Here is a 21,856-nt window from a genome sequence, read left to right as displayed (position 1 = left end):
TCAGGGCGTAGCGTACGAGTACCACAGAATGCCGTTCGGTTATTCTCTGGCTCCCCGCACATTCACCAAGTGCGTGGCGGCTGCTCTGGGGCCTTTACATCGTCGGGGGATACGAGTTCTGTTCTATCTCGACGACATTCTGCTCCTCAGCCGTTCAGAGGAGGTTGCCAGGTCTCATACTCGACTGGTGGTGGAATTCCTCACCAGCCTGGGTTTTGCTGTGAATTGGAAGAAGAGTACCCCTCTTCCCAGTCAACAGGTGGAGTACTTGGGCTTGACATTGAGGTCGAAGCCCATGCTTGCGGGGGGATCTCCGTCACGCGCTCGGGGGTTTCCGTCTGGGAGGGACGGTTACGGCGCTGCAGGTGATGCGTCTGCTGGGCCTTATGTCGGCGGCCCACACAGTGGTTCCTCTTGGCCTCCTCTTTATGAGGCGGATACAGAGGTGGTTTCTCTCTTTGAGAATAGATCCGGTGTGGGGCAAAGGGAGACGGTTGACGGTTCCTTTGTCGATATGGGGGGATCTCGCCCACTGGGGGAGGCTGGGTATCCTCTCCGCTGGGGTCCCCATGGGCAGCAGTGGCTCCCACGTCACGGTTTTCACCGACGCCTCTCTCACAGGTTGGGGAGGGGCGTTTCGGACCCACGCAGTGGGGGGCAGCTGGACGGGTCATGCCGACCCAGCTGTCCTGCATATCAATGTGTTGGAGTTGAAGGCGGTCCTCCTGGTCCTCAAACGGCTCGGCCACCTGGTGGTAGGCGAACACGTTTTGATCAGGACGGACAATGTGACGGCGGCGGCGTATATCAACAGGCAGGGTGGGACTCGTTCCGCCCGCCTGCTCCGGGTGGCGCGCGAACTGTTGCTATGGGCATCCCGCAGGCTGCGCAGTCTGCGGGCGCTCCACGTTCCTGGTACGGAAAATGTGGCGGCGGATATAATGTCTCGGGGCGGTCCTCGTCGCGACGAGTGGGAACTCCGCCCCGACATAGTCAGACAGATCTGGGATCGGTTCGGGGAGGCCTCGGTAGATCTGTTTGCGTGCCGACGTTCTCACAAGTGCCCTTGTGGTTCTCGCTCAGTCGAGCGGATCATCCCCCCTTGGGGGTGGATGCCTTCTCGACCTTTCCGTGGCCGCCCGGTCTTCTGTACGCCTTCCCTCCTGTACAGCTGTTGAGTCAGCTGTTGGAGCGGATACGGAGGGAGCGCAGGACGGTGATCCTGGTCGCGCCGGACCGGGGCACGTCAGTGTGGTTCCCGGTCTTAATCCAGCTTCTGGTCGCTCCTCCTTGGGTCATTCCGTGGTCAGCGACGGCCCTCTCGCAGCACAACGGAGTGCTTGTCCAGCCTCCGGTGTTGGGTCAACGCCTGGTGGTGTGGCTGGTGGGAGGGTGAGTCTGGAGAGGATGGATCCCACAGTGGTTGATACCATCCGGTGTGCGCATGCTCCCTCCACTGTCGCGGTTTACGCGGGCAGGTGGCGTGCGTTCCAAGAATGGTGTAAGGGGGGGGGCTGGGACCCAGTCTCCTGCCCCCTGGATGCTGTTCTGGGTTATCTCCAGTCTCTTCTTGGTAGGCTGTCGGCTTCGACAGTGAGGGTATATGCGGCAGCTATATCCTCCTGTCATGAGGGTTTTGAGGGGACTGTTTTGTTCAGCCACCCTCTTGTGAAGCGTTTCCTGCTTGGCGCTCGACGCGTTAAGCCGGTGCAACGCTCCTTGGCTCCGACTTGGGATCTTCAATTGGTCCTCGGTCGGTTGTCCTTGGCCCCGTTTGAGCCGCTCGAGCAGGCGCCATTGGGACGGCTGTCTTTCAAGACCGCGTTCCTACTGGCTGTCACTTCCGCTAAACGCGTGGGTGAGCTCTGTGCTCTCTCGGTACGTCCAGAGTGCCTGTCTTCCTCACCGGGCCCCTTTGTAAGGTTTTACCTCATGGACATGACCGGGGGTTCTGTCTCCCAGGCGGTTCTGGGGTCTGTGGCCTTTCCTGCTTCCCGTCCTTTGGTCGGGTAGCAGGAGTGTATGGGTATGGGCCGCAGTGTGTTGAGTCACACGTGGTTCCGCCTGTACGGTGTGTTCAAGGGGTTCTGGCTCCCTCTTGTTCGCATTCAGGTGGAGTTGACTGCGCCCCCCCTTCGTTAGGAAGGATGGGGTGACAGGGCTCCCCGCACCCCTTGATGTGGGCTTACGGGTCCTCAGGGGGTACATCTGTCGGGTCTCGCGCCTGCTCTTCCCCATTATCTCGTAAGGCTCAGAGCGGGACGTGATGCAATACGAAATATAACGATAGGTTATGTAGATAACCTAGTTATATTAGTATTGGCTAAGCGTCCCGCTCTGCGCGCCCTGAGTTCCCTCTTGAGGGGTCTTTTCCTGGGACGGGTTTTTGGCGAGGAAGGGTGTTTCATGACCAGAGTCATGGTTATATGGGTGGTACCACCATAAGGGGCGGGGCCCCATACAGGTGGGGTGCATGTGTTTTTTGTTCGTGGGAGATACATTAGGTATCACAGGAGATAGAAGTATCTCGTAAGGCTCAGAGCGGGACGCTTAGCCAATACTAATATAACTAGGTTATCTACATAACCTATCGTTATATATTGCCACAAGGACGCTGTAGGAAAGCCCGTTAATAAGACTACTTTGTTCTGTAATAGCCCTTTAATATGTTGTTGTTGACAGGAAAGGGTAATTGATTTATGCCAGTGTAATCGTTCAGCGTGATGTGCTAGTGTTGCACTCTAGTCTTCTGATAACGTTACTGGCCCTTTAAGAGTTTCTCCGTCGAACGTGTGCACAAGCTGTTCTCTGTGTTGCTGCCTGATGGTGCGGCTGCTGCAGCAGTAAGATCTGTCCCTTTGAGGAACGTGTGCGTAAATGACACGTGAGTACGGTACCTATGTTTAGTCCTGCCTAATTCATTACTTCAGCTTACTCTACCTTTACAGTATGTTCACATTGATCTATTCCTGTCGGCGCTGTTTCTCTCTGTTCTCGAGAGGCTGCGCCGTTAGCTTAGCCGCAGGTTAGCCAGTCTATGCTGCCTGCTAGTGATGCTGCGTGGTTAGCTTAGCCGCACGTGAGCTAGCCTAGGCTATATAACTCACTCACTACCTCTAGTGAATAGAATGTATCTTTACACCCGGTTTACAGTCCGCCTACCTATATATTGTTTACATGCACTGCATGAGTAATCCCCCTGCATAAGGCTATGTAGGTTATATATAATAACTCTGGTTAAGTGAATGTCTTGGCTACTAGTTGCACTGTATTGCTAATGAATATTATTGCAGCTATAGACCACATGTTTAGGTACAGTAGCTACCAACGTTAGCTCTCATCACTACGGAGGTTAGTAGTGTACAAATTATATAACTGGGTATATAAAGTGTAATTTTAATTCTAGTGTTATTTTTAGTCATATGCGTTGCATGATCAAACAGTGCCGCTCTACATAGTATTACCTCGTGTAGGTCTAATGGCGCAAAAGTATATGCGCCAGGAGTTTTTTTCTTAAATGAATACAGTATATAGTAAACATCCTAACCATATGTCTGTCACAACAGCAGTCATAGTGTATCATTTCAGCAGTACGTTTGTTTACCAATAGGTTAAATTGTTGTTATCTGCAGGCCTGGGCCTGTATTGTGTAAGGGCCTGTGTATTGTGCGGTGCACTACTGTCGATTAGCCGGCTCTCTCTCGCTATGTGTTACTGGCGCCACATTAGCAAATGTGAGCTCCGTTTGTAAACTCGGCGAGCAACGCATCCAATAAATGCGTCTTTAACATGCTTTATATCCTCGCCATTACTATATGCCCGTCGTTATTAAAATAACGTTAGCGCTAAGCTAGCTAACAAGCTAGCTCCGCGTGGTAAAAATCGACACGCTTCGGGTCTTGACCCGTCTCTCGTAACCTACGTCATCCCCCGCTAAGAGTCACGGGAGATGTAGTAAATACAACAGTCCTTCCTTAATTCCATGAATTATGTCAGTAGCCACTACAGTAACATCATTAAGTCTGCTATAAGCTATTATCCCTCTGGTGTGTGTGTCTTTATGCAGATCTTTATGCAGTTTTAAAGCACCTTGGCTTTGTTCTGAATGCACTTTGCCTACAGAGAAAATAAAATGCAAGGTTGTCAAAGTGGGCAGTGTATGATCTCCTTTGCAATAAGTTGCATCATTAATCAGATGCAGTTGTTGGCGTTACCTCAGACAGTAGGATATTACTGTATCAATCAATGATGTCACTCTTCCTTTGTAAATATTGTGTATATATAATATCTGCTCTGATGTACTTGTCTAGTTACGGTGTTGTGTAATGTGATATTTGATATCTGTTAACTTCCGTTTTCTTTCCAGCTGGTGGAGGCCTGAGGATCAAGGCTTTTTGGTATGTGAGCAAACCCTCCCTTCTATCCTTATTTGAATTGATAAACAAATCAACATAATAATCAGGGTTCGCACAAGGTCCTTGAAGTGGAAGTGCTTAAAGTGCTTTGATTTTTTACACAAACAAATCCAGGTCTGGAATTCCTTAAACAGCCAATTTTTTAACAAGGTGCTTAAAAGGTCCTTGAAATTCTAATCTACCATTCGCATTGAAAGTTGTTCATCCATGATCAAATTGTTCTGAATCAAGAAATTTAATTATTTTTAATTTAAAGTGTAACCAATTGTCTGAAATTCGAAAAATAGAGCCTAGAAAAGTACTTAAGTCCTTGAATTTCATTTCTGTGGGAACCCTGAATAAGTTAACTAGTCTACTTTAAGTTCAAGTAGAAGTCTTGTTTATAATTTTCTAAGTAATATTATTGTGTTTCTGCAATTCTGTCATGGTCCCTTTAAGAATCACAGGATTTAACAGGAAGTGAGGTCATTTCAGTGACGCGCAGGTAGCCGTCGCTAAACAGGAAGTGAATCTCACAGAGAATCAGGAAGTGAATGAATCTCATGGAGAAATACGTTATTATTCTTCTGAGCTAATCTAGTGTAATCTATCGTCATCTTATGCCCTGTGATAGCATATTGGGTATGTGTTTGTTCTTCACAGTACTATGAACGATTGCAGATCATTATTTCGGGAAAATATGAAAACGTTTTGTGTTACTAATTAGGTCTGCTGAGTAGTATTACTGACACTGACATTAGTCCCACACATATGGACTTCCTTTACAAACTGTGGTCTGATGGCTTGTTGTATTTTGTTATTGTATTTTCGTTTTATTATATATTCTTCCTGTCATTAATTGTTTTCTCTATACCAGAAATCGTATGGCATGGGTGCCTGCTTCAGTGTCTATGTAGGCCTGCTTGTGTGTGTTTGTTTGGGAGGGGGGGGATTTTATATTTTATCTTGATATAATGTCATTTTGCTTCCTGGTGAATGCCACATGCAAGCCCCTAGAGTTTTTTTTTTTTTTTTTTTAACAGTTTTTCTTTATTTTCCCTTTTCAACATGAAACAAGACAATACAATACAATAACAATACTAATAAACAAGACATCACAGGACAATAACAGTAATAATAATAATAATAATAATAATAATAATAATAATAATAATAATAATAATAATAATAATAATAATAATAATAATAATAATAATAATAACGACAATGACAAGACCATCAGTTAAATCAGAATAATGAAAAAAGAAAAAAAGAAAAAAATTAGTCATGTATAAATTAAATATATAAATTAATAAGAATATATATATATACATACATATATATACACACACACATATATATACATATATACATGCATATACCCACATGTATGTACCATAAGGCGAGATTACTTGAGCACCCGTCATCTCCAGTATCGACAACCAAGGTCCCTACCCCGTGAGGACCCCAAATCCGCCGCCCCAGCGAGCCAGAGCATCATGCCTTTTAACACTCCGACTCACCAAGACCTCGAATCAGGGGCCCCCACCAGTCCGAGACCGCGTCTTGTTTGCTTTTCTCATATTTTTATATTCAGAGTTAATGATATTGTTTACACTGTTCATTTTTTTTTCTCATACGTATTTTTAAATAAATAATAACAACAATGACAACAACAATATCATTGTTATACAACAGACAGGCCTCTCACGCGTCTGTTGTACAACTTCTTCCACTAGGGAAACCCACCTCCAAAAAATACACAACCGGGGATAGACATCCCAAGACCCCCGGCCCCCACCCCTCCCTAGGGTGACCACCTGTCCTGCGACTCGCGGGACAGTCCTGATATTGGGCCGTTTGTCCCGCGTCCCGCAACAACAAAACAATGTCCTGCAATTCAAAGATAAAAAAAAAATTATTATTTTTTATTTTTTATTTTTTATTTTTTATTTTTCAAAGATTATTATTTAAAAAATGTTTTAAATGTTGTTAATTTAATGCCTCGTTCCAATACCCTCTTATATTTAAAATAAAAAAATCGGGCAACGTCACAAACCAATGCATTGCGCAGCCGAGCAATAGTATCCATCTGCAGGACCACAGCACAGACACATTCAGGACCGCATCACTTTGCGGACCCACACTCTCCAGACCCTCGCTCCCATTGGCTGATTTGGGTCACGTGACCGTCCCACCCAATGGCTGAATTGGAGTGGGACGGTCACGTGACCCAAATCAGCCAATGGGAGCGAGGGTCTGGAGAGTGTGGGTCCGCAAAGTGTCACGGTCCTGAGAGTGTCGGTGCTGTGGTCCTGCAGCAGGATGCATCTCCAGCCGAGGCTGCTGAGCAGCTCACTCCAGTCGCGCTGCCTGTCACCTGTCCGAGCCGGTGTTCTGCGAAATTCTACTACTCTGCTGAGAACTGCTGCCGTAGCGCGAATCGCCTATATGTTTGGACAGCTGGGTGACGTCACCCTATAGTTCACTCCGAATTCCAACAGGTGTACCGACATTTTATCATCTACAAATACATTCGGCTGCAAAGCCACTTACATGCAAATATTTACATGCATATACAGTTCAAAAGGTGCAATGAAAAACATATGTTTAAGATATTGTTTAAGATATATCAACAACAAGACTCAACAAGACGTTCGTCAGCAAGGTGGCAGGATATTGTAGTGTGAACGATTGTGGGTCATGCGCATTTCGCAGAACACCGTTTCAGATGATCCCCATCCCCACCGCTTCACCATCACCCATGGAGGAGAGGGGGACGTCACATAGTTGTTCAGAGGAGCGCCTCTTCAGCAAGTCTGGCCCGACTATTATTGAGAACTGAATCAATCAGAGGGTCGGTTTGTTATAATAACAGAAGAATACACGGGGAGTATCGCCGGGACACTGTCCAGAGGGAAGGGGGCAATAGAATCCGGAGGCTAATATCCCCAAAACCGGAGGTGAGTTTAATAAGATTAATAACAAAATGAGCTATATATAGCCTACCGTCTGCGTCGAATATGATATATAGGCATTTAAATAATAAATACATTTATTTAATTTTAATTAGCAATACATTTCCCCCCCCCCCCCCCCCCCCCCCTACGTGTCCCGCACTGTCCCGCAAGAGCAGTGCTGCTGTCCTGCGACTGAACCATTTTGACCTGGTCACCCTACCCCTCCCCCAACCAAACAGCAAAACCACCAATCGACACGGCCAGCGACAGCATGCGGATATATTCACATACCGCCACTAGCCGTATCAATCAACAGCCCCTCTGCTCAATCGAGAAAACAGCGGAGACCAAAGGTCCCGGAACATCCACCCCCGGCCGCGCTCCTCCAAGGTCAATCTATCCAATGGAAGAAGCTGGGATATCTGATCTTGAAACATCTCAAAAGTGGGCGAAGAGTCATTTTTCCAAAACAGGAGAATACATTTCTTGGCAAAGTATGTTATAACAATCAGCAGTCTATATTTTTTTGGATCCATCTGGATCTCTGGTAATTCATTAAGTAAATAGGCACATGGGGACAAGTCAAATTCCGTTTCTAATACAGATTTTAATACAATTCCAGAATCGTTTTAGTTTATCACAGTGCCAAAACATGTGTAGAAATGTTCCTTCGTTAGTTTTACATCTAGGACAGTTTATTGAATTATCTCTAGACATTTTATGCATTTTTATTGGAGTTAGATACAATTTATGGATAAATAAAAAATTAGCTTCTTTGATTTTGTTACTTGTAAATGGAAAGTGTATTCTATCACAAATATTTAGCCATGTATTTTCTTCAAATTTCATGGTTAGGTCTGTCTCCCAGATCCTCAACAAAGGCAAAAAAGATGAGTGACATTCTTTGGAGAAGATGTAAAGTGTATTGTAGAATTAAAAGAAAGCTTGATTAATCTCTTTAGGTTGATATGTTATATTATCATTGAGATTAATTGCTTTAATAGTTCTTTCAGTTTGTTCTTTCTTTAATTGATGGGCCAGTAATTTACTTGGTTTATTGCCAAATTCGTAATGCTTTTGTCTAACGTAATTCATTTTTGTTGTAATTTCGTTTGAAATATTAAGGTTTAGTTTGGCCCTGGCCACAATTAGTTGTCTCCAATTGTCCTCTGTAGACGCTGTCTTATGAAGTGCTTCACATCTTATTACTTCTCTCTCAAGTTCTTGTGCTTGTGCTCTTTTTACTCGCTTTTTAAATGAACCATATGAAATTATTAGTCCTCTTAAAGTGGCTTTTGCAGCCTCCCAGATAATGTTAGGGTCAATGAGGGGGTCATTATTTTCCTTTATGTAGTTTGTAATCCATGTTCGTGTTTTTACTTTAAATTCTTCATCTTGGAGTAATGAATTATCAAATTTCCATTGTTTGGTGAACGAGTTGTTCCTATTAAACTGAATAGTCATGCATATTCTGGCATGATCTGATAAAATGATTGGGCTAATTTCACATTCCTTTATCATGTATATATATTTTGAGTAAATAAAGGCATAGTCTATTCTACTATATGAGTTATGTACATTTGAGAAGAAGCTGTAGTCTTTAATGCCTGGATGTAATTCACGCCAGACATCAATTAGGCCACTTTCTGCACATAACCCTTGAAGAACTTTTGAGGATTTGGAGCTATGGTTAGTTTGACTAGACTTATCCAATGCTGTCATTGTCAGATTAAAATCTCCCGCCATCACTCCAAAACCTTTACAGTTTTCATTGAACAGCAACACCATGTCAGACATAAATGTGGGTTCATCGGCATTGGGGGCATAAATGTTCAAAAAAGTAATGGATGTTCCCCAAATGCAGCCTGACACCAAGACAAACCGTCCGTTTGGGTCTGTAATTGTTTTTTCTACTGTAAATGGTATTGTTTTGTTAATCAAAATAGCCGTTCCCCTGCTATGACTTTTATATGATGAGAAATAGACCTGACCTACCCATTCTCTTTTTAACTTTGCGTGTTCAGTGTCTGACAAATATGTTTCTTGTAAAAAAGCCACATCTACTTTGTTTTCTTTTAGAAGGGATAAAAATGTTTTCCTTTTAATAGGATTTCCCAAGCCTTTAATGTTCCACGAATTTATAATTATATCTGACATGGTAGTTGGTGCAATCTTTGAGGAGTATCTATGACTGTATACATTTGCCTCGAAAATATTGCCATTGCTTTTATTAATAAACATGACCAAAAAACAAAAACATAGAACACAAAACATACATAGAATAAAAAACATACATGAAATACATCAACCCACCCCAGCCATGGTTTTCTGAACCACGACATTTACCCCCTTACTCCTAGTAGGCCATAGAGAAACAATAATGGAAAAAAACTAAATAACTGAAAAAGAATTAAATCTTTCTTATATTGGCCCCTGGAGCTCTTGTCTTCAGTGTAATAACTTCCTTTTATTTATTTGTATTTCTCTTTACACCCCCTCCCCTCTTCACTTCCCCCCATGTTGTTAAATATGAGTTGGTCACCTGATATTACTGAATGGTGAGGGGTGTTTCTTATTAGGCAGACCTTTTTTTCTTTTTTAATTTTTATTATACTGCTGAGAGTTCTCCTCTCCACATACTTTTTACCATTCAGTCATTGTGACCTTCTAATGTTTGAGAGAAAAATATCAGTGCAAAACAGATGCATGTTAAATTCGTGCCATTCCTTGTACCCCCCTCCCTTCCTTTAGTCATGGTATCGTCCGTATGACGTCACACGTTGTTGCAGGAAGTACCGCTGCCAGACAGTAAATACACGTTGAGGAGAAAAGAAAGAACAGCCGATCGCGACTGTATTGGCAAATCAATACCCCTTCCTCTGGGGTTTCAAAGTCAAGTGATTTGTCCGTATTATAACAGTCATAATGAGGGGGTGCAAACAAACAAAAAAAAACGTAAATGTCATCTTCTTACCTCCACCATGGGTAACGGTTTACGAGGCAAACCTCAGTCCAGCTCGTCGGCGAATGATTCTGCCTCTTTTGGATCGTCAAACAGGACAATTTTGTTTTTATGGAGGATTCGAAGCTGGTGAGGGTATGCAAATCCTCGAAACATGCCCTTTTCGATGAATATCTTGGTCATCCGGTCGAATTCTCTGCGTCTTCGACGTACCTCTGTGGGCAGGTCCTGGCGAATGGTGAGTTTGGCTTCCCCCTCTGTGATTGTAGATTTCTTTGCTGCTTGTAGGATCAGCTCTTTGTCCCCGATTCGTAAAAAGCGGATTAGGACTGGTCTGGGATATTTCCCAGCGTGTGGTTGTGATTGTGGTCGCGCTGGGCGAAACACTTGTTCCAGGTCGAGTGTTTTTTCCAATGAAAGCTTGAGCCAGTTGGGTAGTTTGTGCTGAATGTACTCAGGTAGAGTTTGGTCACCCTCCGATTTCTCTGGAAGCCCCAGGAAAACCAGATTTTTCCTCCTCCCTCTGTTTTCCAACTCATCCGTTTTCATCTCCATTGTTCTCAATGTCTTTTCGGCTCGGTGTAACTCTCGCTGGGTTGTTTGCAGGTTGTCCTCTAGTGCAGAAATCCTCTCTTCCGCCTCATCCAGGCGCTGCTTGTGTTTGTCGACTGCTTTGTTTGTTTTAGTCAGTCCTTCTTTAATCGCCGATACTTGGTTTGTCACCTTTTCCAGACGAGTATCGATACCGTCTAATCGGCCCAATATTGCAATGCGTTGAGATTTTAACTCTGACATAATTTCGACCAGAGTGGGGTCATTGTCTGTTTCAATTGTTTGGTCGTCGACACCTGGTTTGTTTCGCTGGCCTTTCCTTGTTGTTGACATCTTGCAAATCACCACGTTTTATCAAAAGCCTTTACTTAATTTAAGTTGAAACAAAATTATTGAAATTGTCCTTGAGTGGAGGTAAGAATTGCAAATTTAATCACTGAGACAGTGTAGAGCTCTTAGTTCAGGCAGCCATCTTGTTTCCCAGCAGCCTCTCTCTCCTACTCTCTGTCCTAAACCCCTAGAGGGTTTTTAGGCAATTCTCCTACACATCCCTTGTGGATTATATTGTATTATATATGTAATTGTTTTTATATGTGTAAACAAACAAACAAAATTAGTCCCACACCTTCATTAGTCCATTCCAGAATAAATACTAGATATAAATGCATGTACAATTGATAGGCTAATGTACATATTAAAAAGGATGCAATATGTTACATTTAGGTTAGAATACGTATTTGATAAGTAACTTGTAAGACATAGTAAAATATGGGATATAGTTCATATTGAAGATAAGGGGAAATTGTTTAAAGCAAGCATAATATTGATTATGTACAGTTAGTATGTTTCATAAAGCAAACATATTATTGATTATGTTTGTATGTTTCAGTTTTACCCTTCCTTGCAACATCAATAAACCTGTGGACAAGGATTCAAGTGTCTTCAGAGTCGTGGTGTCAAGAGGTATTTATCTGGCTGTCAATTTTATATAATTGGAACATATAGTGAGGTCAGCACAATCAAATATTGCAGCTAACTAGCCACTGTTCAAAGAGCATCTTTGATTAACGCAACTAGTGTTAGCTGTAACATTTGATGGCTGACGTAGCAGCTCTAATGTTTGCAGGGCTGTACACTGCGACGAGATGATTGCAAATTGCCTATTAATTTGGCCGTTGCGAGTGAAAAATAATATCTGGGAGCAACGTTGTGAGTAGTGATTTCAACCCTTCATTCGCATTTCACTCCTAAATTAATCCATACAAATTGGATAAAAAAATTGTAAAGCATTAGCCTACAACCAAGGCTGTACAGTGCGACACATGTCGTGGTGCTATGAAAATTGTCGTTGAGCTGAGCTCATCAAAATCAATGGAGGACTTTCAGGAAAGTAAAAAACGCATAGCGCTTGCCGATTGGTGCTAAGAACAGCAGGGCGGGTGCAAGCGGTGTGACGTAATTGGCAGACTCGACTGTCAATCAAAATTATTCTGTTGCCGGCTGAATGATTGAATGAATGAAAACGTTATTAACGATTGCAGAATGGGTACAATACAGTACAGCTCAATACAACAACAGTGGACTGGAGGATGAAGACTAGAAAAAGACTTTCGGCTTTTTTACATAAGGGTCCTCCATTTTCAATTCATCAAAACATTTAGAGACATACAAATATACAGTAGTTTCATAAAAATGCTCAAATGCTATTGATTGATTGATTGATTGATTGATTGATTTAAAACTTTATTAACATATTGCAGAATGGGTACAGTACAGCTCAATACATACAATTGTTAAGGGCATGCAGACCAGAGAAAGACTTTCATCTTGTTTACATCAGGGTCCCCCATTTTCAATTAATCATATTTCATATCTAAATCATATAATATCTCATTGCTAAATATATGCAATATATAATCTAATAATCCAATAATCTAAATATATATAAAAATGCTAAATGCATGGGTATTTTATTTTGTCTTTAATGTTAGCTTGCAAACTCAAATACTGTCTTGGTAAGCCTCATAATGAATTGTTTGGGGAAAAAAAGAAAAACATTGTGATGTGTATCGCCGAAAGGTCAGAAAATATCGTGATATCATATTTAGGCCATATCGCCCAGCCCTACTTCTAATGTTCAGGTTCAGCCATGCATTAGGTGAGTACCCCAATATTAGGACGTGAAATACTGTCTACTTAAATTGACACCGGGGATCAATAAAGTATCAACCTATCTATATCTAATAATGAGACAATATGCAAATAAGATAATACTAATAATTGTCTGTTCCCCGTATATGAAATGAAAGTGGCTTGCAACTTTACTGCTGGTAAAATCACTGTTTATTTCTCGTTTTGCATAGTATTGCATTCCACTTCTATAAACAAAGTCCTACCGTAAGAGCCTCATACGGGTCAATTAAACCTTTTTGATTCGTTTTTCCTTCGAGCTAAGTTGGACTGAACATTTCACTGTCAAAAGCGCAAATGTAAATAAGGTTGCGTCGCAACACTGTTTTCAAAATAAAGGTCACATATACAAATACCTCTCAATTCTTATAAAAAAAAGTTCCAGATATACATAAACATTAATTGGCATAGATCTCTATAAACGGCCCAACACATTGATCACTTTAGGCACACACTGAAACCAGTAACATCACAAATATGAAGCAGGTAATTACCCATACAAATAATAAACCTTTCATGGGGTTATTTACAATAATAATAATACATTTTATTTCTAAAGCACTTTTCATTGTGAAACAAATGTATGCAGAGTTTCTTGTCCTCCTGATTAATGCAATGGTGTGTGTGTGTTGTGATGATCTCATTCAAGGAGCCCTACACAAGCGCGTGCACACACACACACACAGAGTTTGTTGTTTTTGTTCTATTAGTGATTTACACACTTTCTCAGTTGGTTCATTATAAAAGATACAAACCTGAAAACAAACGCACTTAAATGTTAAATAAAAGGACCACATTAATGAGGCAGGAGGAACATATTTTTTTAATAATGGTAAAATTGTTATAAAAAAATGTGCCCTAAGTGAAAAAGTGTGCCCCTAGTGAAAAAGCTTAGCGTACAGCCCTATGCTTACCACTTATATCTATTGCTATGTCCGCCCATCACAATCACGTGAGCTGTCTTAACGCCTGTCCCGTCTCCCTGTCCAGGAGTGTTGGACGTCCCGTGATGAAGACCGGGAGGATGCGACCCTCTCCTCTCTGCGCCTCTCCGGCTGTCTCAAAGTGCTGAATACCGGGAGGATGCGACCCTGCATGCACCTCTCGCTGTCTCCGGCTGTCTCGAGTGCTGAAGACCGGCAGGATGCGACCCTCCATGCACCTCTCGCTGTCTCGGAGTGCTGAAGACCGGGAGGATGCGACCCTCCATGCACCTCTCGCTGTCTCGGAGTGCTGAAGACCGGGATGATGCGACCCTCTTTGCGCCGCCCCTTAGCTCAAATAGATCCGCTATCAGCTCTATCTTTAATCTTTCAAAATGTTCAGTTGCTATGTATGTGTGTTGGGCCGGCCTTTAGTATTTTAAAATAAAAAAAAATATAAAAACGGCTAACTTTGGACTATTCCATGTTATTGATGTGTTAATGTTAATGTAACGCTCATGCTTTAATGTAAAGTTTGGTAGACGTCTATGTCATGACGTTGAAACAACATCTAAGCTTAGACGTTCAAAACACGTCTAAGCTTAGACGTTCAAAACACGTCTAGAATAGACGTCTACCAAACTTTCACTTTTCACCCCATTCTATACTGATTTTAGACGTCTATGTCATGACGTTGAAACAACGTCTAAACATAGACGTTCAAAACACGTCTAAGCTTAGACGTTCAAAACACGTCTAGAATAGACGTCTACCAAACTTTCACTTTTCACCCCATTCTAGACTGATTTTAGACGTCTATGTCATGACGTTGAAACAACGTCTAAACATAGACGTTCAAAACACGTCTAAGCTTAGACGTTCAAAACACGTCTAGAATAAACGTCTACCAAACTTTCACTTTTCACCCCATTCTAGACTGATTTTAGACGTCTATGTCATGACGTTGAAACAACGTCTAAACATAGATGTTCAAAACACGTCTAAGCTTAGACGTTCAAAACACGTCTAGAATAGACGTCTACCAAACTTTCACTTTTCACCCCATTCTAGACTGATTTTAGACGTCTATGTCATGAAGTTGAAACAACGTCTAAACATAGACGTTCAAAACACGTCTAAGCTTAGACGTTCAAAACACGTCTAGAATAGATGTCTACCAAACTTTCACTTTTCACCCCATTCTATACTGATTTTAGACGTCTATGTCATGACGTTGAAACAACGTCTAAACATAGACGTTCAAAACACGTCTAAGCTTAGACGTTCAAAACACGTCTAGAATAGACGTCTACCAAACTTTCACTTTTCACCCCATTCTAGACTGATTTTAGACGTCTATGTCATGACGTTGAAACAACGTCTAAACAGACGTTCAAAACACGTCTAAGCTTAGACGTTCAAAACACGTCTAGAATAAACGTCTACCAAACTTTCACTTTTCACCCCATTCTAGACTGATTTTAGACGTCTATGTCATGACGTTGAAACAACGTCTAAACATAGATGTTCAAAACACGTCTAAGCTTAGACGTTCAAAACACGTCTAGAATAGACGTCTACCAAACTTTCACTTTTCACCCCATTCTAGACTGATTTTAGACATCTATGTCATGAAGTTGAAACAACGTCTAAACATAGACGTTCAAAACACGTCTAAGCTTAGACGTTCAAAACACGTCTAGAATAGATGTCTACCAAACTTTCACTTTTCACCCCATTCTTGACTGATTTTAGACGTCTGTCATGACGTTGAAACAACGTCTAAACATAGACGTTCAAAACACGTCTAAGCTTAGACGTTCAAAACACGTCTAGAATAGACGTCTACCAAACTTTCACTTTTCACCCCATTCTAGACTGATTTTAGACATCTATGTCATGACGTTGAAACAACGTCTAAACATAGACGTTCAAAACACGTCTAAGCTTAGACGTTCAAAACACGTCTAGAATAGACGTCTACCAAACTTTCACTTTTCACCCCATTCTAGACTGATTTTAGACGTCTATGTCATGACGTTGAAACAACGTCTAAGCTTAGACATTCAAAACACGTCTAAGCTTAGACGTTGAAAACACGTCTAGAATAGACGTCTACCAAACTTTCACTTTTCACCCCATTCTAGACAGAATTTAGCCTAGACGTCTATGGGCCATTTAGACGTCTTTTAAACGTCTATTCAACGTAAAATTGCTCAGAGGGCATGTTTGAAGGCAAACAAAAGCAAATCCTCCTCAGATAGCACAGCAACCAGAATAACGTTAGGTTATGACTATAACCAAGTTCTGTTAGTATAGCGACGCTCGGCGTCACTCTCTGCACTGTCCTCGCACACGTGCATGCGCACTGAATAAAGACCACAATGTACCTTTAATCCCAATATTTGTCTGACCACACCCCTATCAGCTTACCCATATAAGCAGGGGTGGGGCCACCCACTCGCCTCCTTCCCAAGCTTTCACCACAAGGAGAGATCAAGGGCTGCAGCGGCGTCGGACGCCGAGCGTCGCTATACTAACAGAACTTGGTTATAGTCATAACCTAACGTTCTGTATCGTATAGCTCTCGCTCGGCGTCACTCTCTGCACAAGGGAGGCCGAGGGAGAGCCATCGGCCGACAAATACACCCCGCTGAAAGCCCCCCACAACCATCAGAACAGGGAGGGCCGAGCCCCCCCGACCCCCCCTAATGGAGGGCACCCCCCCTATTGGGGGCTTCACGGGAGGGCGACGGACCCGACCGTGCGAAGAGGCACTCAAGCAACTCAACGCACAGGGTGAGCAGACCGTGGCTTGACCCCACGACTACACACACGCACAACCCGCATGCCACCCGGGAACGAACGGAGGGAACAACCTCGTTACTGCCCCCAGAATCACGGGGTCAAGGGCAAACCCAACCCCGTGGCAAGGCCGTAGCAGCGGAGCGCGAAGGAAGACCCAGACCCACCAAAGGGACTGGACCCCCTGGAACGGGGGCCCGGAGAAGTCCATGATGCCAGCATCAAGACCCCACCAGGTGGGCACTTAGTGACCCCGCCCCCCACATCGCCAGCGTATTCGGACAAAGGCCCCTCAGCCGAGCGGGCCCTGTCCCCCCAATAGTACACCGCCTGGCACACTGACCCTGCAGAACAGGCAGTCAGCATGGCCGTAAGCACACAAAAAAGATTAACCAACGGAAGCAGGCAGCGCACCGGGGAAAAACCAGGCAACAGGCTGTTAACCCTAGCCTGGAGACTGCGGACGAGACAGGTGCCAGAGGGGACAGCTGAACACAGCCGCCCCGGCGGAAGGGGCGTATGCTGGCGTTGTTGCATGACCAAGCCTCCATTTAAAAACCCCCACCCAGAGGGGTTGAGGCAGAGAAGGCTGACACGATTGGCAGACGTCATGAACGTGCAGGGGCACCCTCAACCGGGTAACCCGGGAGTTGACACTGCTGCAACACACCAGGGAATCAACCACCTTGGTGTTACCCAATGCGGTGGTTGTTCCTATAACCCCTCAAGAAAAAACTCCAAAACACACCTGCGGGTATACACCGGCTATACCGCAGTACAAGTGTTTCAGTTTTCAAAAAAGGGTTAACCCAGGCCTACGGGTCGACGAAACATGACTTCGGACCGGGCCCGGCGATACGGGAAGCACAGGGTCACCAGAGGAGGTCAAAGACCACCCCAACAGGCCCCTCTTCGCCATGCGTGAGAGAGGAGCGAAAAAGAATGGAGAACCAGCCCCAAGCACACCGTACTTGGTATTCCCAGGCGGTGTCCCAACCAAGTACTAACCAGGACCAACCTGTGTAGCGACCGAGATCCGACGAGATCGAGCGTGTACAGGTTGGCATGGCCGTAAGCCATTACGACAGTGCTGAGTAAAAAATTTACCCAACCAGGGTCTCCATAGTGCTTAACCCTGTGACACCCGGACCGACCTGGCATTTTTCCCCCTGAAAAAAGCCCAAGTCCCTCAGGGTACCAGAACAGCAGATCTGCATCCCCGGCGGACAACGGGTTCAACTGATCCGGACCAGCGTGACCAGAACCAGTCCCGTGCCCTAACCACACCGACATGCCTACTCCAGGAGAAGGGGCAGATATGCGTGTTGATCTTAAACATGAAAAGAAGGCGCCACCCAGACGTTCGGGCGAACCGCGCCCGGTGGCCCACCCCCAGGGCGTGAGACCCCTCTACATACGTTCAGATCCATTCCGTCATCATCCCCCAGATATGAACGAGAATCCGTCGATAACCAAACCAGGTCGTCGGATTTGGTCGTCGGAAGAGGAAAAACCTCCATCCCAGTTGCTTTATAAAAACGCCGTTTTAACCTCAAGCAACCAAGGCGTGCCAGTCAGTCGCCGGTGTACAGAACACCCCGAGCTAGCACTATACGTGCGTCGGGACACACCCACATCAATGAACAGGCTATTTAGACCTGTCATTGAATCCCCAAGGCGCCCAGGGGAACGACAAGAGGGGTGTGACACTTCCTAACTCCAACTCTTTTTAATAGAAAAGCAGGAAGCACCAACAGTATGTATCCCAGTCTACACAGCCGGGGGTAAAAATTGTTCACATTTTTACATCCCACCACCCTCCCATAGGAAGGAGACGGGAATCCCCAGAGAGACTTCCCACGCGAGCTGTACAGATTGAAAAGAATATATTGCACCTTGAGCCATGTAAAAAATTGGTTTTAGGGCTCTCCGGGGAGGAGGCACTGAACCCATACACACTCAATAATCGAATTGAATCGAATACATACACAATAGAGTAGGACTCCTTCTTGAGGGTCCACTCACCTTGACAATCTGAGGAGGAGGCTCTGTACTCTGAAGGAGGCTCCCTCACATGGAAGGAGGAGTCCCAACTCACAGAAGGCCCGAATAGGAGCTTGGTGAGGAGGAGCCCTGACCACCCCCCGAAACAGATCCATCACATGGACCTGAACAGCACACGGAAGTCCTACCAACAGAGACGCGCACGGTGACGTACTCTATGGCGGGGGAATTTCTGCGGTGCACACGCCCAATATTCCAGGCCGTGGGACCAGGAAACTCCCCCCCCCCCCCCCCCCCCTCACCCTGTAACGTGCCGAACCGCAACGTGACAGGAACCTTGAAGGACAGGTGGGTTTACCCCTGACCAACAGAAAAAAGGGGGAGGTAAGGTTACCAGTTCACCCCTTTACGACCCCACACCCATGATACGATGTAATGACAAAAAGAGAGTATGACACAGTCATAGTCAGCTCTATGAAACGTCTGACAGATTCACACAGCGCATGAGCCAACCTGCTATCTGATTTTTACTAAGGAAAAAACACAGAATAGAGAGGGCTCTCCAAGAGCCCCGGTCCAAACTTACACATGTGCTTCTGTGGCCAGTCCAACCCAGTTGTAGGTCACATGACACACACAACCCATCATCACCTACAAAAAATGGCAAAAACACTCTACAGAGGAACGCCGTTTTTCATAATGAGAGAATACATAATTCTCGATTAGTATCGGCCACAGGCCTTGCTAAGCACACACGAAAGCGACCAAACAATTTTTTCTTTTAGGAAAATAAAGTTTCTCCAGCAGTTTTAGCACAACCTCAGCAATCAAGCTAAGGGTTACATCGTATCCCTACCACACAGTGACACAATGTAGTGCAACAACATGTCTGAAAGGAGGATGAAGAAGTCCCCAGGGAACCGGGGGGAAACACAATCCTCCTACTTTACCCTTAATACAGCCAGTTAAAACAGGAAAACCTGTTAATATGTGAACACACTGTTCATTGTCATTACAGGCTGAGAAAAGAATCATTCTTTACTCATTTGTCACTAAGCATAGCTTTATAGGTTAGTTAACCCCCTTAGTTGTGAGTACACAGTACATATAAACACACATGATGTTTCTCAACACAACAAACCAGATCATTTTCACATCTGTAACAACAACCCGATTTGCATGGAGAAGCTAAATACCAGTGACAAGACAATTCACACATAACTCGCGTCGTATCCTAAATGTAGTGCAGCAACACTCGTTTTGGAAAACATCGTTATTTACAAAACATTTAGAAGGGAAAGCCAGAAGAAGTGTATAAGGTCTGGCCAAACCTTGCCTACCCGGAGCGTAGATCAACGAAGTGCAGTCTCAAGGCACCGTAGTAAACACAGCCGTTCTGTGTTGCCGACCCGGCCAGCGTCGCCGCTCCAACCCGTCGCTACGGTCCCCTTTTATTTGTTGTCGCATCCTTGCCGTCCTGGCTCAGGGCAGGGTCGACGAACATCCTCTGTCAAAGATGACGTCGTAGTCAAGAGTGTTTAAAACATGTTATAATCAAAGCACGTTCAACAAAGTAGCATTAAGCTAACGGCCGCTCCAACCGTCGGTCGCTACCGCCCCTGCCCGCGAGACGCCGAGCGAACGGCGCACACGACCAGAGGGGAGCTTCGAATCCCCCCCAGCCTCTCCCCGTGAGGGAGAGGGGAGTTGGGAACCGCGGCGGCGCGCGAGGGGCCGGAGCCACCCCGCGCTGGGCCTCGGCCGATAGCAGCAAGCTAACGTTTCCTAGCCTAGCCAGGTAGGCCACTGTTACGACCCCTGTGTGTCTAAGGGTAAAGGGCTGTAACATAACAGTTGGTTGACAGAAAAGATGGACCACGTTTGTAAACAACAATGATATTTATTGAGAGATGCAAAGGAAGCACATGTAGCTCAGGGGTGAGCCCAGGCCAAAACAACAAACAAACACCACTATACTCCAAATAAACCCAATCTAATCTATGGTAAAAGAAATTACATTACCTAAACTACTCTTACCTAACCAAAACAGGAGAAAACAATATCCAAAGGAAATGGCAGCTCACCCCATCTGTGCTTCCTGAGAAAGAGAGAAAAACACATTAATGATACATACAACAAAATGGAAACATAACAAAACAATCTATAGGTAACAATGCTCTCTCTGCGGCCATACAATCACAAAGGCACTTTCACTATTACAAAGGCCTATAAACAAAAAGGGATATTATCAAAGTACAATGCCACAAAATATCACTAGGCCTAGCCTCATGCCAGAGAGAGAGAAAGACTGAAGGGAGAAGCCATGTTTTAACAAGTGTGTGGTGATCCATGATTGGGTGGTGTTGATTGAGTATTGGAGTCTGGAGAACCATCCACCAATCGGTGCTGTGCTGGATAATGGAAGGGCAGGCCTGGCAGGGACCAATGGTGGAGGGAACAATGGCTGGAGGGAGGAAAGAAAAATGGAGAACACACACACATGGAGACACACACTGGGGAATATATACATTGGGATGTAACACCCCTGTACATAAGACAAAAACATGTTTGACACATAACACCAACTAAACATGTTTTTTTTTTTTTTTAACAACGAGATCTCCATCTCTGAGATAACATGTACTTCAAAACAAAGAGCTATGAAAAAAACAAAAATAAGCCGTCGGTACAACAATGAACCAGTCAACAAACAAGTCGACCGCACAAGAGATTTAACTCCGAGATAGAGCATCCGCCAACACATTCTCAGACCCCTTCTTATGCTTTATGCCGAGGTTATAATTTTGCACTATGAGCGCCCAACGCATGAGGCTACCTTAGGCAGTCCAAACGTGGAGAAGAACTTCGTCAAAGCCTTAATTATTACAGGCGCTGTAATTCTGCGAAGAGGGATAGCCTCAGGGAAACGGGTGGCGGTACACATTATTGTCAACAAAAACTGATTGCCGGCTTTGGTCTTTGGCAACGGACCAACACAGTCAACTATGACATGTTCAAATGGTTCACCGACCGCTGGTATAGGACAGAGGGGAGCAGGTGGAATTA

General features: G+C 44.4%; 1 long non-coding RNA gene across 1 annotated transcript; it reads left to right on the top strand.

Moving 5' to 3' along the window:
* Nucleotides 1-4,920: 4,920 nt before the first annotated feature.
* On the top strand, nucleotides 4,921-14,431 carry LOC311228024. Its single transcript, XR_014619660.1, has 3 exons — nucleotides 4,921-5,036; nucleotides 11,758-11,831; nucleotides 14,049-14,431. It is a non-coding gene; the product is annotated as an uncharacterized lncRNA (long non-coding RNA).
* The last annotated feature ends 7,425 nt before the right edge of the window (nucleotides 14,432-21,856 follow it).

The sequence above is a fragment of the Notolepis coatsorum genome (assembly GCF_963971535.1).
Source record: "Notolepis coatsorum genome assembly, chromosome: 5".
Lineage (NCBI taxonomy): Eukaryota > Metazoa > Chordata > Actinopteri > Aulopiformes > Paralepididae > Notolepis > Notolepis coatsorum.
This window is presented reverse-complemented; position numbering and strand designations above follow the sequence as displayed.